Here is a 17790-nt window from a genome sequence, read left to right as displayed (position 1 = left end):
TGTTGAGGAAAAAGTCAGAAATGAGAATGGATGATGACTCAAACTGCTATCCCACAAAATCAGATAATCTTTCATGCAAAACAGTCACAATAAAAGAAAATAATTCCACCATTTGTATTCAATCCAGCCTCCATTTCCTTCCAGCTGACTGCATTTTTTAAGTGTGACAACTTTGTGGGGTTCACTGCCACCGTTTGCGTCATTTACCTAAACAAAATTTGCAGTATCAGCTGTAGGCTTTTAGGAAGACAATGAATATAGGTCACTGAGCAAAGGGTAGAAATATATTTACTGACAAGAGAAGATAACTGACATCACATGACCTGTGTTGTGATTCATAGCAGTGGGTTGTTGGCCTTTTACTCTGAATTTCAGATTTACATCTAAGTTAGATGTGAAAAGGTCTAACAACCAACCATCATCCTCTCTATTATCAGCCCTAAGGAAGCTATAAACTTAAATGGGATGATAACAAATATTGTTAAATTTATGATTATAATCATTCTATGCATGTAGGGCAATAGTTTTCTCTGAGTGTAATCCCATATCGAGATTTCTACAAACAAATGTATCAATATCAAAGTCAGAGCAAGATCCAGGTAAATATTGTGGTAAAGTAGAAAGTTCATTAAAAAAACATACATAAATTGCAGGCTATATGGATGAAATAGTGATTTTCAAAATCACCTAAAAGTCCCTTGAACATAGATACAATATACTGGACAGTTAGTTCACCGATAACCTATCTTATTTGGAAGCCTGACAGTTTGAGACAAAATTTAGTTTTACAAAACATCAGGTCCTTTCTCATGGCACCAAGTAAGCTAAATGTCTTTACTAATCAAGTCACTTTTGAAAAGAGGAAATACATGTATCCATCACACTGTCCATTACCTAATTAAAAGGATATGAAAACATAGTAAACACTTTGTCAGAAGATTTGTTGTCTTGATGAAGAGAAGGTGTAAATGTATTCTACCATGCCAAATCCAATTAAGTAAGATGTTACGTTACATGTGGGATACATTTAATCATGAACAGGGAGGGTTGGTATGAAGGAGGTAATAGGGTTGAATCAAGGATATCTCCTTGGTTGAATGACCTGCCGGTCTTTCTCCCCAACAGAACCTGGGAACAAATAATAAAAAAATAATGAAATCAATCTCTACCAAGAATTCCAGGTATTATGTGCACTTTGAGTACTAAGACAAAAACTCCAGGGGCGGTATTCTGAACATTGTCTTTTCTCCATATTTTATCTTTTCTCAGAGATATGACAAAATCGGTATTCTGGTGGATGTCATAACTTTTGTCACAAAAATTGTCATAAATTTTGTCTCTTCTTTTTAGCGCGCACCAAAAATACGCGGCTTTAAATACGTGTAATCCTTTTATACAAGCAAAAGATATGACAAAAGTTATGACAGGGGGGTAGCAGTCATAAATTTTGTCATATCTTTTTGTACTAAATATCCCGAAACCCTGCCAACTAAATGTCAAGCATATTGTAGTATTAGTTTTACTCATCATCCATGACAATTTTCAAAATTATTTTTTCATGCTACAATTAGTTAGGCCCTACATATGAATTCCTCCTTTTTTCTCTGTTTTCCTTCTTTTTCTAGTTCTCCTCTAAAATCCTTCAAAGCTCCCTGTCTCTCTTTGTAATTAAGCGCATCAATATACGCGTAGTTCCGCGATGCCAGCAACTGTATTGGGGATATGCCCTACCTGCCACGGGGCCTTCCTATTGGCTAGAAGGGCTCCCACTGGGAACTAATGATGAGTTTGATTGGTTTGCTTCCAAAAAGATGGGCGGGAACTTAGAGAGATGTGACAGGAAAAAGACAATCTTCAGAATACCAATTTGTGACAATCATAGCGGTGTCACATCTCGGAGAGAAATGACAAAATTTATGACAAAAGTTATGACAGTGTTCCACAATACCACCCCAGGTAACAAAGACATTTCTATTTCTTGCACTTTTTAATAAAGAAAGCTGGGAATAAGAATAAAGCACAAATGTAAGAAATTACATTAATTGCTTTTAAATGCATGAGATTTGCTTTCACTTGTGTATATTTCTTATATTCACGAACAAGGAATAATCATTGATTTTTGGTAAGCCTGTTTTCGTGAGGTTCTTACAAGGTACTTTTTGTTGCTACTTGAAGCCCAATATGACAGCCTTCAATTAAAGGGAAAAAATCCAGTCCTGAAAATAATATGAAATCTTTGCCCAGGGTCCGTGTTTATATTTCCTCTCTTGCCAATATACATTAGAAGGATTTAGTTCCCTGAGGTTTGTCAAGAAGAGAATGATTTCTACTAGGAAAGGATGGAGAATGGATCACACCAAAGTCTTTACAATGCTTGGCTTTGCTTTCCCTCTAAACACCATCAATGTTCTCAAACACACGGTGAGCAGACAAGTCCAGACTTGTCTCATGTTCTGATTCACGCATTGCGTGTTGGAGCCGACCATCCTTCCTTTATCGTCATCAAAAGAAGATGCGGGAAACGCTGAAAGGCTTTCAGGAAAGTTTGTTCTCGAACCCTGGCACCTTTTCCCAGGATTGGGGTTCAAGTGGTGACCTACAAAAGGAAAACTCTGTTCAGCCCTATTCACATCAAATACAATAGCAGTAAAGAAAGCTTATATGCCATTTTATTTGCTGACATAGACACAAAATATGGAAGAAAATCTCAGCTTTTAAAGCTTTATTTGATCATCACCATATCAAATGCAATGATCGTGAAATGCAAAATAAAATCTAGGTCTATTATATAAAATTCTATAAAAAAAAGTAACCTTGCTATGATTTCTATGATCCTCCTCATCTGAATGACAAGTTCACAAAGTCACTTTTGGTATAGTTAAAAGACAAACAAAGATATACCATGAATTTCTAATTTTATCCCTTTATTTCTTAGCCCTTTAACTGATTGCTCATGCATCTCTGAAAGTGAGATGGGGTGAAACCAGAAATGCTTTCATAAGAACCATTAAAAACAGTATAAAAAACTACCATCTCTTACATGTGGGATTTATCAACTTAACTTCTTTGTTGAATTATACATCAACAATACTGTCAAACTATCTCTACTGCAAATGAATGTCACACCATCCTGTGGGGTAATAACACTAAGCGTGCCTTCATTAATGAGGTAAGGGGCTTGATGAATAACCTTTGCCTGTTTGTATGTGTCTAGTCGAGGTTACTCATGGTCATTAGACATGCAATCCAACCAGCTAACTTCTGACCAATCATCCATGCACTGAGAGTACAACTTCTTTTCATTCAGTCCCCAGCGGTCACTGAACTAAAGATGGAGGGGAAAAAACCCTTTTCATTTCATGCCCTTTTATGGATAGCCCCCAAATCCCTACTGTTCCTTCATTAACATTCAGCACATTCAAGCCCAGGCATGTTTGCAGTTTCCTTACTCTTCATTCAATTTTTTTCCTACTCCGTTTCCTTCTTAAATTTTCATGGAAACAGAATAACCTTCTTTTGCATCATGCCTAACTTTATTCTTCGTACAAGAAAACTCTCAAGAGACACACAGCTACACCTGTAGCAAGGTTTAGATTTCTGTTTCACAAACTCATTAATGTTTCCATTACAGACATTCATCCAGCTCAAAAGAAGGTCATCAGGAAACATGTTGAGATAGAATGAGGATGTGTGAGGAGATAGAAAAATGGAGAAGACAGAGTATTAGGAACATTCCACATACTAAGGACCTTGCCCTGCTAGATGATTGGTTGAAAGTTATGCACCTGCCAATTGTAACTCCGCCCCCAGGTACACGTGCGCTACTGCAGCCCCTCTAAGCTGACACCCCAACCCTTTCTACATGCGCAAAGTACATTATGATGCATATGTCAAAATGCTATTGATGAAGAGTGTAAAACGTGTTACCTACTGATCATCACTGGCTACTGAAAGCAGTATCCATCACAAGTCGCAATAACAGCTGGAATGTCCCATGGAACATGCAAAATCAATTTCAATGATTATTGTGATTCAATGGCAAGCTCTCTCAACATCAAATCTATAAAAAATGAAATATTTTTATATATCATATAATGAAACATGAGACATACTGAATGCACAAGATCATGAGCGCGCTCACATGTATATTATGTGTTGGGCACATATTTACAAATTTATCATTCCATAACTTTATGGTTCTGAGCTTGATTCAATTTTGTGTAGTGCTTCTTTGTTCAAATCAACTATCAGGATGAATTTGGCTGTAAGGTAGTAAAAAGGGATTTAGATAGCAAACTGTACAACTGGCAAACTCAAATCAAGGACTTCCGTCTCTAGAATGTCTGCTGCTTTCAATTGTAAAAGAAATGTCTCTTAAAATATGTAACACACTCATGAAACAAAAAACTTCCGGAATGTGATTTTTAATAAAGTTGACTCTATATAGTCTGATTCTGATGCTTCCTATATTGTGGTAATTTCTATGTATCATCATATTATTTTCAAAATGCATCCTGAATGTTCACCCATAATATTACCACATATCATAGCAAAAACTAAGCTTCCTCTCTAAGATGGCAAGAAAATTACTTGAGGATTGATGCCTCTTACTAGAGCATGGAAGAGAATTATCACTCAAGATCAGTGGCGTACCGTGAGTCACGGCATTTGGGGGCACCAGCAAAAATTTTGAGTCACTTAGTGAGCGCCTTCGCGCTCAGTTGCCAGGTATACTGACCTAATAGGGACATTTTAAGGACAGTGCCATTAAACGGATATGTATCTCACTGCTCAAATAATGCGAGCGCGAAGCGCGAGCTGAACATTTTTTATATGCAGACCAAAAAAGGACATTATAAGCAAATTTTTGTAATCATGATACATACCTGTCTCGCTAAACAAACAATGCAAGCGCGAAGCGCGAGCTGAAATTTTTGTAAATATTGACCCCAAACAAGGACATGTTAAGGACTATATTTTAGGAATCCATTAAGAGTATACATATCTCACCATAGTCATCTAATGCGAGTGCAAAGCGCTTGCTGATTTTGCTACATCTAAACACATTAAGCACTTTTTGTAGTCATTGTAATCATGATAATACGCATCTCACTCATGAAATATTGCGAGCGCGAAGCGCGAGTTGAAAATTTAGGATATTCAGACCTGAAGAGAGGCATTCTAAGGCCTGTTTGTAAGAATTCACTAAGACCATACGATACGTATTTCACTAAGCAAATGATGCGAGCGCGAAGCGCGAGCTGAAAATTTTTGATATTCAGATCAGAAAAAGGGACATTTTAAGGACCGATTTTTAGGAATTCATGAAGAGCAGACATATCTCACCAATCTACTAATGCGAACGTAAGCACGGACAGGAAATGTTTTATATTAACCCCTTAAAATGGGGCAATCACTTTAAGTAGTCATGAAAAAGAACCATATGTCACTACCTAAAACAATAATAAGTCGAAGTGCGAGGAAATATATTTGGTGTATATTGACTTAAAAACGTTAAACAGACAATGCGAGTACCGGGAACAATGAAGACATCTAGGCCTGAGCAAAATAAAGTTATGAAAAAATGTTTCTTATGTATTATAACATAACATTATTATAAAATAACATTATAATGAACAATAATTTCTTCATTCCCACTACGTTTCTCTTCCTTTCTCCCTCTTTTTCTCCTCTTCCCCGTTTTTTTTTTTTTTTGCCAGCCGATTGGGGGGGCACGTGCCCCCCCATCCCCCCCCCCCCCCCGTAGTTACGCCACTGCTCAAGATTATATTCTGGTCCGTAGATGAGAGACCAAGCATTGGAGAAATTCAATCTCACACTTATTATGCTACTATACAACTCATCCAAATGTCGGAATCAATAGAAAGTTCACTGACTACATGAGAACCCATATCAAGGTGTGTGGGTTTTTTTTAAGATTAGAATTAAGTGTGGTCAAAGGCACTGAAACATATCTCAGTGTGTTGTTATCATACACACACAATTTGTTTTTAGCATTCTTCCATCAAAATCAGAAGATATAGAAATCTTGATATAAATCCTTTCATATCTTCTGAACTAGTCATTTTTTAGTTTCTTATCAAACCTTTCTAATCTGCAATTTATTCAACTCCATTCAGTCCCTCTTATTAAGGAAAGACCAATCCAAAATGAATCATATAAATGCAATATCATAGAAACACATTATATGCAATCAGGTCAGACTCCAAAAACTGAAAGATCCCATGTTAAGATAACCCATAAATGTCACAATGATAACCATGTTAATATGAGGATTGGAACAATATTGGACAACATATCTCTGACACTTTGATGATCTGATAAGTTTTGAGGCCAAATGACCTTTAACATTGCCTGGACAGGTAAGGTGTACATTATGAAATTTAAGGAAAAAAGACTTTCTATATAGCCCTCAAAATGGCAATAGTGTTTTGTAGCATTATTCCTTTAAATATTTCTTTAATTCTAAATTGTTATTTTGCAAATCTATGGAAAGCCCTTTTTCCCTTTTCAAATAAATCTTTATTTATCTAATTTGGAGAAGCTTTCTGTTGATTCATTGAAGTATTGGCTGAATCTGTTAACATGAAAATGAGCAGAATGTTAATTCATTGGTAATTAGAGCAAAAACCATTGAAAACCGTCATTTTGAAAATATGAAATGGTGGTAAAAATCACAAAATCTTAATCAAGATTTTTCCTCTGAATCTTCTCTAACCATGCATGATCTCCTCATCATTCTGCTTAAATTCCGACATTAAATTAACTATCCAAGTGAAGTCATCATATCATTAAAAGACACAGAGCATTAAAACATTTGGAATAATTTATCCTTTTAAATAATTCATCTGTTTAAGGAAAGCTTTTGGATTGATGTTAGTTCCTTTATCTGTTCTTAAAGGTCAAGTCCACCCCAGAAAAATGTTGATTTGAATTGATAGAGAAAAATCAAACTAGCATAACACTGTAAATTTCATCAAAATTGAATGTAAAATAAGAAAGTTATGGCATTTTAACTTTCACTTATTTTTCATGAAACAGTGATATGCACAACTCAGTGTCATGCAAATGAGTCAGTCGATAATGTCAATCACTCACTATTTCTTTTGTTTTTTATTGTTTGAATTATACATTATTTCGTGTTTTTTTTAACAGATTTGACAGTAAGGACCAAGTTGACTGAACCATATACAGTGCGTCCCAAAAAAAACTATACACTTTTGAAATGGCTGCCAAATAAAAAATGTAGCACTTTGGGGGAAAAGACTTACATATATAGAAAGCCAATAAAGTTAACTTTTAAATAACACCAAAAAGTTGGAAAACTATTCATGCTTGAGCGAGCACTGCCCACTGAAACAAAGGGTATGAAAATTAGGGTGGGCTGGAATTAGCCTTCCAACTTATGTCAGTTTTTGAGAGGCAAATCCTTTCGAACTTGCAAAGTTAAGGGCGTTGTGATAAATTAATGATCACCGTGACCAGTTTTGGTTGCTTAAGCAATTTTTTTAAATTATTACATTGAACTTTAATGCATGAGTGAACATAAATTACACTTTCTGGGCAGCATTTCAACTTTATCATTTGGATCTCTTTTGGGGCAGCATTTCAACTTTATTATGTGGATATCAGCAATGTGTTCATGGGTGTCGGAAGAATAGGGGGGGATAGGACTTAAGTGGGAGAAGTAGGTTGATGGAACAAGGGTCAACAGAACATTCAGCCCCCGCCCCCTCCCTCTTTCCCGCCCTCCCCTCCTGTTGAGAGACTGATGGCTATTGTCATGTACAAGTGAAGTCCAGAGCAGAATGTTGATTTAATGATTAATTCTGAATTGGGGCATCAACTTTTTCCTATCAATCATTCAATCAACAATTCATCAGTAAATCAACTCATTCAATGTGCAATGTGACCAATCAAACATTCGTTTTTTTCAATAAATTACTTCATTAATCACCATAATCATTAAATTTCTTGGTAATCATTAAATAAAAAAACTGACCATCAGCCACCGGTCACTTGGCAGTTAAGTTTTGAATAGGCTACAATCCATGAAATGAGACAGAGAAAGAGAGAGAGGGGGGGCTGGGAAATGGAGGTGGAGAGGGGAGGGTACATATGACTTTTAATTTGTAAAAGGACAAAATGAAGAGGAATGCCCTTTTAACCAAGTCTTAGCAAGTTAGCATATCTCGGCCTGTTGCTTGTAACATGTACCATCACATTAATCTGACTCTCACGAATACACTTCTGAGGTCCACAAGATGAATATGCTACACTAAAATTACAATTCCTGTTCACTCATGCATAACATTTCAATTTAGTAACTCATGAAATTTGCCTAAGAAACCAAACCTTATCTCACTCATAAATAGCAGAACACCCTTAGCTTTGTAAGTTCCAAAGGACTAACCTCTCAAAAAAACTGTAAGGCTAATTCCTGCCCAGCCTAGTCAAGCTTAGTCTCTCAAGAAGTGGGGGGGAGGGGGTAGAGATGGAGGGAGGGGTTGCTAAATGTTCTGTTGAGCGTTATACCATCAACGTACTTCACCTACCTACATGTAAGTCATATTACCCCCCTCTTCTGACTGTCATGAATACATTGTTGAGATCCACATGATAAAGACAAAATGCCGCACTAAAAATTGCAATTCATGATCACTCATGCATTACATTTCAATTTAATAATGCACTACATTTTCACAAACAACAATCTGATCACATCTGATCTCTTATTCACCAAATAACCCTCAACTTTGCAAGTATCAAACAAAAAAACCTGAGAGAAATTGGAAGGCTAATTCCGGCCCACCCTAATTTTCATACCCTTTGTTTCAGTGGGCAGTACTCGCTCAAGCATGAATAGTTTTTCAACTTTTTGGTGTCATTTGAAAGTTGACTATATTGGCTTTCCATATCTATAAGTCTTTTACCCCAAAGTGCTAAATCTTTTATTTGGCAGCCATTTCAAAAGTGTATAGTTTTTTTTGGGACGCACTGTAGTATTAAACAATGCTAATTCCATATGTTCAGGGAGGAATTAATTGTTGACAATGTTGACACTTGACAATGAGGAGAAAATTAGAATATTTCATAATTCAGATAATAGAATACAAAAGAAATAGTGAGTGGATGACATCATCAGTCTCATTTGCATACCAACCAGGATGTGCATATAACTGTCTTGTGAAATAAAGCGAAACTTCAAAATGTCATAACTTTCTTATTTTACATCCTATTTTGATGAAATTTTCAGTGTTATGCTTGTTGGATTTTTCTCTTTTTATTCAAATCAACTTTTTGTTAGAGTGGAATTGTCCTTTAAAATGATGGTGTAAAATTAGAGCATACAGCAAAGATCAACAGAAGTAATCGGAGTAGAAAATTCCTGTTGACAAGAAATATCCAGACATCGGAAGAATATATATTATGGAGAATAAAAAGATTTGAATACATTGCGATTAAAGAATACAGTCCACCCTCCCCCTCCAAAATGGGAGTAAACTGAATTTGCAATATTTCTCAGGAACAGATATATTTATGTAAATCTATCTAGTTTATCAGACACAATCTGGAACAGGAAATGATGTAGCTTATCTCCTCTTCCTTTCCTTGATCATTTGAGTGTGATCAACACATGGAAATTGCATTTTTACTTGATTTGGAATTGGATCTTTTTATGTATATATATATATATGACATGAAGGATACACCCCTTCCCAAATCCCCCCCCCAAAAAAAAAATCTAGAACCACAATATGTCTTAGAATATAAATCAAAATGATTTTATAATACTCGCTCACTGGACACTTGCTTGCTCCTGTATGAACAAAATTTGTTAAACATTTATAGTAAAATAATTTTAGATATCACTTGGGAAGTGACAAGAGTTTCTTCCTTCAGATTTCATATGATATTTATTCACTTTTAATCATAAAGCACAGGAAATGCAACTTAAAAAAAGTTGCTTATCAGCAAAGTTTTCAAAAATTACACTTACAATTACAAAGATATTTAGTAAGTGCAGTAATAAATTTCTTCCATTTGAATAGTAACTTTCCCTCTCTTTCTTTCTTTTTCTTCTACATTACCATTGCTTTCAACAAGTGTTGTCACTACATCTTATTTCATTCTTGTTTGAATCATAAAAAAAGGAAACCCTCAAAGGTATTTGAAATGACTTGGTTCATGGTGACCCAAGGTATAGCCATGTGAATAACTAATGAGCCCCACTGAAAATCATGTGTAAATTGGCCTGGTTATTATCTGCATGGAACCAGGTAACTTCAAACTGATTTCAAAGGAGCGAAATACGTATTCAAGCAGCAATATTTCGAGAATCTGAACTGATTCCCTCTAAATTTAGTCTGTAGATGTATTACATCATGCTCCACTAAAACATGGTATCCAATACACACAAAAAAAAGTTGTATGACATCACTTCAGTAATCTGTGTGAATCACTACTTGCTTGAAATCTACAATAGATGTGAACTAACTTCCTTATTAAAGAAAAACAAAATAGTGCTTTCCAACTTCTTAGTAAAAATAAAGGGATTGCAATGGTTACAATTATTCCTATCAGTAACATCATTTTTTTTGCTCTCTATCTTAAAGAGTATATTTGTACTGTGTTGAATATATCTGTACCTATAACTTCATATATCCCCCCCCCAAAAAAAAAAAGGGAAAACATTACCATTAAGAGCAAATGGAATAATACAGCTCACTGTTTCATAAAATAAAGAGCTTTTAAAATTTTGTTGAAAAGAAAATATGAATTAAGCTAGATAGAGGGACATAATTGCATTTCAGAGGAAGAAAGGTTTAATTTTGTGTTAAAAATGACAAAATGTCCCTCTGATTCTAAAGCAAGATAATAGCGGAAAGGAAAAGAAGCATGACAAATACAGTGGTGTCTCGGGGCAGAATGAAATGGGATGGGTAGGATCACTAATATGCTTTGACGAGACTGCAAACATCAGAGTTGAATGGCCGAATGGTGAAAGACCTAGATATACTGGCTCAGAAAGTACATATGACATCCTGCAAAGTGGGCTGGATACTGATAAAAAATAGTTGCATAAAGGAAACCATGAGAGGATTGGATGATATTTAGTAGTTTGACTTTCAGTTTTTTTCTTCTTAAAAAATGCAACTTGACATTAGATGTTTCTTTGAAATTGTTGGCAATTCATCTTTAGAGGAGTAGGAGGAAACAGACAGAGAGAGAGGGAGAGGGGGGGGGGAGTATCTGCACAGAAAATTTTTAAAAATTAACATTATTTTCCAACAAGATAGATTTAAACTATAGCTTATATTGTAAATGCAATAATATACTTGCTGTAAAGTTGCATGGTTATTGTGCCATTCTGAGTCTCTGCACAGAATAGAGAGAAAGATTAAGACAGTCAAGACACAAATATACTGCTCCACTGGCTTCCATCAATTAGACCACAATAGGATTAAAAGAAAAGTACAGGAAGGAAATAATTTCCCTATGTTTTCTATAATGAAACAAATGTGTGGTCTCATTAGACACTCAAGCAAAAATGACACAGCACTTTTAAGAAATTCACGAGCCTCTTGGGGTTATCCTCTCGCCTCCTCTCGGGAGCAATGGCCAACAACTAGACTCATCTCTCATACACCACAAATATAATTATTCTACAACATAAGAAAGAATATTGTTAAATAAAGTTTTTCTGTTCATTCCACTACTAATCTTCCATTTTATGTTTTAAGAATTTTTTTTTTTTTCTAAATCCAAGCTCAATTATAGTTCCCATTGAAAGCAGATTTGCTTTCTCTAAGGGAAAACTGTTACTTGCAGTAAGTGTGCTATTATTAGCCAAATTTTAAAATATTCTATCGATCGTGTGGCAAGATGTATACAGTGTAAATAATCAGGTTTATGAACAAGATAGTTTTGTGGTCTCTGAATGCAATAGGCATGACAATCAACTAAATTTCAAAGAGTGAAGTAGTATGTTTAAAAAAAAAGGATAATTGGGTGAGATTCTTTGAGAATTCCATGTTTACCACTCTCGAGTTGATGCCTTACATAACTTATTGAACATGTTCATAATGGTTTATCTTTTTTATTTGGGATTTTACTTTTTTGATATCTTAATTGCATGTAGAGTATTCAGTTTGACACTGAAAAGATGAAGTAGGAGGATCCACACACCAGATTTAAAAAAATGCACTGTGCACAGCAGCTGACAGTGTGTGTCATGATATCATTCTTTGCAACATCTGGAAAAGCCAGTTCCAAAGTTACATAATCCACCCCCTTTTCTACCCCCTAGTTGTGAGAGAGGTCAAAGTAACCTGGTTCATGTGTGGTTTGGTTTCATAATCAAAATTGCTCAAAGGTTGAAACTCTCAAACCCTAAAAATTTTAACATTCTATTCTATTGTACCATGTAAATAGCACCCACTCTCTCCTTTTAACAACTTATGGAGAAATCTTATCATTAACATGATTAACATTAACTACTTTTTGTGTTTAGTTTTCTTTTTCTTCAATAGATTTACTGATCTAATTAATGTGTTTTCTTATCAGACCACCCATAGAGTAGACATTTGAAGCAACTTTCACACACTTTTTTTTATAAACTTTCACACTTACTTATTTGGCTATGTAGTCAGTATTTGGCACAGAGTATGAAATTAAAATAACTCACTACCAAAAAGGAAATGAAAAGCGACCCCTCGATTACCTTGAATGCCTTCAAATTATGACTAACATTCAAAACATTTTGGAATGTAACATGGTATGTAATACACCCAACTGGAAGTCATTACTGAATCAAAACTAAAAAAATACCACATCCATTATTTTTAACCATCAGGGTGAGGAAATGAATCAAATAAACCATTTAAAAAGCAACAAAGATCCCAACACATGACTTTTAAATGACAGACAAGAGAGGGAGACATAATGGTAGTGAAGTAAGCTGGTGGTTAGAAGGAATGGCTCCAGACAGTCATAACTCAATGATTGAATGTTACACATTCTTTGTAGAATATCAACAGAAGAAATCATTTATGATAGTGTCTGAAAATTAATACTTAGAATACTTTAAAGATGGTGTGAAAGAACATTAAGTGTAAACCTTGAAATGATTATATATATATATATATATATGCAGGAAATAAAAGTCATTTATTGTGTAAATGTATTTCCCCATTTTGTAATAAGTGTAGGCCTACAATATTTATTTTGATGTGCTGTCATAGGGCCAGACCCATAAGCACTTGCTGCTTTTCAGAGGTCCTGCTTCATCATTTTTGTGATTGTAGATTATTTTGACACATTGATTTCTAATGATGCCAAATAAATTCAATTCAATCAAAAAGTATAAATATAAAAAATGTAATACTTGTGTGTCCTTCTGGAGCTCAAAGGTGGAAGGATTTGGGTCAGGCTGACAGCATGAACTAGACAGATCATTAACAAACAGTAGGTGTTTGGGTTAAACCATGTAATAAACTCTCTACACTCTGTTCAGAGCAGAAGTGGTTTAAAGTCGTTTTGAGTTGTCAAGAGTTATTACCCTTCTGGCTTTTTATCAAATGTCACTCATTATATAAGATCTCATTGGAAATAACCCTTTCATGACAAAATGAACTTACACCCCTCTAAGTTCTCAGTTAATGATCATTGATGCAGTTTTATAATGGCCTTCATGTTCTAATTGATAGTGCCCATCTAACAATTACCCCAAAAGGAACATGATGACAAGTCTAGATTCATCTGAACAGGTTATTGCATGCCCAATAATTATTGTTGACTTTCCCCAAAAAACATCAAACATGTATTTTTTTCAAAACTTTAATACTTGCATGGAAAATATTATCAATAGAAACAATGTTTGGTTTGCTTTGCTTTGCTGTATACTATGGTCAGTGACTGCAACGAGAAAGCAGAAAATTGTCATTGCAGCACCATGGACATCATAACCTGGTAGTGGTAGAGGAACCCCCTTTTTATTTTGCTCTTTCATCTCAGGCAATAGACTAAATGTTTGAAGCATGATGCCATGAGAAGAAACAACCAAAAACTATAGACAAACAACATCAAAAGTAACACGGTAAAGAATACCCATTTTTTAGCACAATGCGTTTCCATCATTTATCCCAAACTAATGATTTTTTTATATTGAAGAGGTCAATATGGAAACAATTTGAAGTTCAAGAAGGTACAGAAATTGATTCATTTGTTTTTAAACATGGAATATATCACCATAGTTTTAATGATCTAACCTAAGGAAGGCTTCAATTCTGCATAATTCATTGAACGTGTGTAATGCTAAGTAATACCCTCCTGGCCTACCCAGTAAGCCATCCCATTTCTAGAACAATGATGATGTTAAACAACATGAACTAGATCACAGTGACAGGTGAGTTTAATACCCTATCCAAGGGGGCATGGGAATGTTAATAAGATGGTCAAGGTAAGGCCATGGATGTCAACACACTATGTCAGTTGAGAGCTCAATTAGGAAGATATTGGGTATCTACCCTGAATGATTGCTCCTCATTAAATCCATTGGAAATAGTTGAATTGTTCTTAAATCCTTAGTATGTCATTTGTGGTGTAATAATTTGATGAGGTTATCTGTAAAACATCAGGATTTATCAAGCAGAGTATCTGATCAAATATGAGCTACGGACAAGGAGCAACTGAGGCTGTGAAAATAAATAAATTGGCTGATGTATAGGAAACATAGGGGGTCCACTATGGTTTATTTTTAGCTTTACCTAAAATTCAAAAGCTACAATAAAACTATTAAAAAAAAAGTAAGAACTGCAGTTACACACCAGTTCTCATATTGCAATACAGGTGTGGGAATCAATAACTGCATGTGAGGGTGAACTTTATATATATTTTCATGAATTTTGTTAGAAATAATACAACTATTCACTATCTTAACCATCTCTGGATATGTATTACTCAAGACTGACAGTCGTTTAATCAAATGTTTTATTTACATTATTCTCTCTTGATTTTATCTCAATGCATGCACATCTGCTGCACAAGTTAATAGTATGCACAAATAAATCCTCACTGAAAATCAATGAAACCCATTGACAATAACAAGCATGATATAGCTCCTGATGTTTAGTTCAATCAAGTTCAATACAGTCATTGTCCTTTCTGAATAGAACTAGTGCCACTCAATTTATTATTGTGTCACTCATTAATCTTTATTACTATTATCCTAACATTATATCTTGCTCTGAAATGTGCAATTGGGTGTCCCAGATTAAATAGAGCAAACTATTGTGATAATGGGGGCTAATGACGCCTATCGAGGGATGTGGAACGTGTCATTAACAAAATGATTGCACTATGTGTCAGAGGCAAAGCAAATAATGTTTAATGAGACCACTTGCTCCTTAAATGTATCATTAATTCAGATAATATTCACAAGATGATGATAATCATGTTATGACTAAAATATCTTGTTAATAGAATGTGATCAATGCATGACCATGAGTAACCTGCTTTCAAGATGTGCATGATACAAAGACCTTCAAACAAAGTAATAATTTACATTGCAATGACCCTCCCCCAACACACAAACCTTTCTCAAAATACCCCTAAAATATATTCATCAGGATAAGGTATAATAAGATAAGACTGCCAACATAGGTGAAAATGAAATAGAAAAATCATACAATATGATCAAAATTACAAAACAAAGAGGTAAAAACAGAAAAGAGTTGATAGAAAAATGGAGGGAAAAATGATACATTAATGATAATTCTATACAATGAAAGAGAAAACATCATTTTATGTCTAATGCATTAATATTGTCTTACCATGAGTTAAGGAGCTGAACTTGTGAAACCTTTCATGTGGCTAATGTCATCCACATACATATATCTATATACACCCCCTTCCCTTTAAGCACACATGCTAATGCACATCAGGGCCTCGTCTTACAAAGAGTTACGATTGATTCGATCAACCTCAAATGTATGAAAATCCATCAATGTCTTATCTTTGTCGACAAAAAATTTCCTCAATATCCTTTGTAAACAAGGAGCACACTGAATTAAAAACAAGGCATAAGCAATTTTTGTCTTGCCCACTTGTGGCATCTGAACACAATAACATGCAGGTCTCCTAAGTACAGCTAAAACCCAAGTTTGGTTCAAAAGAGAGGAGTTATGTCATATCAATCACCTCAAAATGACCTTTGACCTTACCATGTGACCTCTGACTGCAGCATCACATGCTTGTCCCCTAAGTTTGATTGCTAAGTGACTAAATGTTGCAGAGTTATTTGTGACGGACGAACGGACGGACAACATTTGGATCCCTTAAGGCCACCACACACAATACGACCCGACTGGTCTACGACTGGCTTGCGACTGAGTGACGTCACAGCTCTTGTCAGCTTGAGAGTCGCCGGCCGGTCAGAGACAAGGCGCAAGGAAAACTGTAAGGATTTTACATGTTGAATCCTTATGACTGGATTCCAAGCTCAAATCCAACTTCCAGCCAATCAGACAGCAGAGTTGCACGACGCGTATATGATATACAACACGCATACGCTGTAATAAGTGCCATTTTCTCAGTTGCTATTGCAAAAAGCAAATACGTGAGTCGCAGAGAGCATGGTAGTCGGATCGCAAGGTGTGTGGTGTTGAGACTTCCTTGCGATTCATCTCTACTCACTCGCAAGCCAGTCGTAGACCAGTCGGGTCGTAAGGTGTGCGGTGGCCTTAAGTCTCGCCTTCACCTCTGGTGGGTGAGACAAAATAACAAATGAATGTATGGATATAAATCAAATCTAGAAAACATTTTAATCAAACATGCATTTAGATGTTGATATTGTTGGCTTGTGTACTGAAGGCAAAAAGGTGTCCATTTACATGTTGTTTATTGCACACATATTGATGCATTGATTATATATTTCATTCAACTTAGCTCAAGGAATGAAGAAAAAGAATATGTTTGTGGTATGCAGTAATTTAATGTCTCTCTTGCCTTCAATTATAATAGATTATTTCAATTCCCAGGTCCTAGAATGTGAATCATTTATATGGTATTGGAATTTTCAGTGAAATGATTAAAAAAAGCGTTATCATATTACCATGCATCTGATCTAGCCAGAGCAGAGAGAATAAACTTTTATCATTCTCTATTGTCCCTGATCACAAGGGATCTGTTTGTAAATCATAAATCATATTTAACTGAAAAATAATAAAAAAGAATCAAGCCTGGTCAATCAAATAATCCCTGGTACAAGTACCTTGCCATTTCAACATAAAAGCTTATTGACATATATAGTTTCTCCATCAAAAAAAATATCTATTCAAAATAAATTAGTTATGATGAAGAGAAGAAAAAAAAAATGGGGGAGGCTGTAAGCAATTACAGTTTAAGCACTGCAAATTCTGGGATGTGGAGTCTTAAATTATGTCATCAGATGATCAGGGTTTCAGAATCCTATCCAGGGTTGCACCTCTGTCTCTTTATTTTTTTCCAAAGAGATTTCAAACATTCATTTTAATGGTACCAGTCATATTATCCTTCACTGACCTACTTCTACAAACTCGACCTTCGCATTACTGACAACATATACAGAGTTACAAATCCAATAATAACTTTAAAAAGATTGATGTGCATCATATAATTTGGACTTGTGCAAAGGCACATGTTAGACATTTTGAAGGGAAGATGGGAACTACTTATTTCAAGAAAGCTTTGTCTGCTTGAATGAATACATATGATTTGAAAAAAAAAAAA

The sequence above is a fragment of the Lytechinus pictus genome, chromosome 7 (assembly GCF_037042905.1).
Source record: "Lytechinus pictus isolate F3 Inbred chromosome 7, Lp3.0, whole genome shotgun sequence".
NCBI classification, from domain to species: Eukaryota; Metazoa; Echinodermata; class Echinoidea; order Temnopleuroida; family Toxopneustidae; genus Lytechinus; species Lytechinus pictus.
This window is presented reverse-complemented; position numbering follows the sequence as displayed.